Source organism: Cherax quadricarinatus, chromosome 51, assembly GCF_038502225.1.
Source record: "Cherax quadricarinatus isolate ZL_2023a chromosome 51, ASM3850222v1, whole genome shotgun sequence".
NCBI lineage: Eukaryota > Metazoa > Arthropoda > Malacostraca > Decapoda > Parastacidae > Cherax > Cherax quadricarinatus.
In genome coordinates, this window is record NC_091342.1 from 3,666,279 (window position 1) to 3,668,982 (window position 2,704).

Sequence of the window (2,704 nt, forward strand, 5' to 3'; positions counted from 1 at the left end):
ATATTTAATGTTTGTATATTTACAAACAGATTATTTGCATGGTGGTTATGTAGAGACTTGAATAAGCTCTTTTTACGTATCTAATGATGAGCTTTACTACGGTATACCAACAAGTATGGTGTATCAACACTACGAGAGTTGATACCAAAAGGTTATCAGTCTTCACTGCTTCCACGGTGCTTGAGAACGCTTCTAGGTTACTCCGTAGAGCTCATTACAACACTGCCACCGTGACCTCCACTACTATCGAAGACAATGCAAGACCTTAAAGAGTTAATGCAAGAGGTGAATGCAGACAGCTACACCGTTCCTTTTAGTTAAACAAACCATACCCCCGGCCGGGATTGAGAGTCTCAAAACTCCAGCCCGTCGCGTTAGCCACTAGCTGGTCTAGTGGCTAACGCGACGGGCTGGAGTTTTGAGACTCTATGACCTCGGGTTCAATCCCGGCCGGGGGTATGGTTTGTTTGCAATCGTGTCATTACGATTTCTTAAGTCGTTCCTTTTAGTTGTTGTATGTGTGGGTCAGATGGGTATGCGTTTGTCTACACGCCTGTACGAACGTATATCCTCGTCGAGCTAGTAACATAAATAGTGACCTGGGTGATGGGAGGCAATCAGGTTTGATTCGAGGAGGGCGAGGGGTAGCTCCCAGTCCTCGGATTTGGAGTCCTTCACCTGTATAAGGATATTTCTCCATAAACGTCCTCCAGGAAATACCCTCATCCCTATTCCTTTCCCATTTTTTTTATTTATTTTACCTTTTTTTATTATTTTTCTCTTTACATCCAATTTCTAGTTCTTTCCTGCCCCTTTGTATTACTTTCTATCGCTTGTTTCACACTCTTTTTTTCTTCGTAACCCCTTTTTTCTAAACCTATTTGCATCTCTTTTCCTATAACTATCCAATTTATATCTCGTTTCTATCCTTTCTCAAAGCCTTTTCTATCCCCAGTTCTATTCCCTTATTCCCCCATCCCCCACTACTGCAACACAGAGGGCGCCAGGTGCGATATTAATGTTCATCTATAACATTTCGTTATAGCTTTACCTATGGTCCAGACGTTTGTGTGTGTGCGACTCTGGCTGCGTTATGAAACTCCTGACTGCCTTTAATACCAGCCTTGGCATATGCATCACAACACCAGTGATAGTACGCTCGATCAACCAGGTGGCGTACTACAAGCAACAGTCGTGATAGGACACACTCTGTAAAGGTTCTTTTGGGGCGACGTTTCCCTCTTGTGTAGAGGTTTTATCAGGTCTCGTGAGGGACATGGTGGATCTAAGAGAGGAAAATGTAGTTTAATTAGTGCTATTCTTTACTGACAACGTTTCGTTCGCACAGGGGGCTTTATCAGGTCACAAAGGGTTTGGCCCACGCCGTGGGAGAAACGTTGTCAATAAAGGATAGCATTTGTATCTCTTTATTTCGAATCATCTCTCTCTCTCTCTCTCTTTTTTTTTTTTTTTTTTTTTTTTTTTTTACACAGGGTTTGACAAGGTTAAGGATCCCTAGCTTTATTGACAGCTATTTACAGGTTAAGGATTCCTAACTTTATTGGCAAGCTAAGAGCTGTTACCTACATCAGCTCATTTGAAAGCATTTTTATTGTTATGAGACATACAAGTAGGGAACAGGATGAAGTTGGAGCCATCTGTGGGCCAGCATTTTCATTTGATCAACTGACGTTATCTCGTTGACATCATTATGCTGTACGAATGTGTTCCATACTCTAGTCATCCTGGGTATGTATGATCTCAGATGGAGTGATGTTCTGGAGAAGGGTACAGCCAGAGTGAAGTTGCTGCTTTCTGCCCGTCTTGTGGCATAAAAGCTTGTTTCACGCTGTCCTCGAAGTGGATCCAAGTGTGGTATTTTGACAATATTGGCCTTGTACATAACAGTAAGGCCACCCACATCCCTCCTATGTTGAAGGCTCTGCTGAAATGACAGATCTATCCAGGATGGGTCCAGGCGAGAGATGAGACGTCTTGCTCTGTTCTCTACTCTGTCAAGTAGTCGCAGATGAGAGGGGGGGGCAGGCAAACCAAGAAAGTGGAGCATACTCAAGGTGTGAACGTACTTGTGCCTCGTACAGGATCTTGCAACCCCTACTGTCAAGCAGATGAGAGATACGGCGAAGTGCTGTAAGCTTCCTGGCTGCCTTGTTTGCAAGATTTACAACATGGTTCTTCATGGTTAGTTTGGAGTCAAATTTCACCCCAAGGATATCAGCTTCTTCTCCAGGTGCCAACATCCTCCCATTCATCCTTACTACTGCACCAGCATTACCATCATGGTGCCTAGAGACGATCATCATTTGCGTTTTCTCAGGTGCAAATGTTACTTTCCATCTATTTCCCCAAGCTGATATAGCTCTCAGCTGGTGATTGATGTAGCTTAGAGCAGCTGGCATTTCTTCTCTTGGATAAGTGAATGTCAGTGTACAGTCGTCTGCATATGCATGTGATTCTGGGATGAGATGAAGAAGGTCGTTGAAGTAGACATTCCATAACAATGGACCCAGCACGCTTCCTTGTGGAACACTTGCCCCAATAGGATGTCTTGCTGATTCCGTTCCATTGAGAACTACACTTAGAGATCTACCATGAAGGTAGTCACTGAGGAGACATAGTGTAGAGCCTGCAATTCCCAGTGCTTGAAGTTTTGCTAAGAGGCCCTGGTGCCACACCCGGTCGA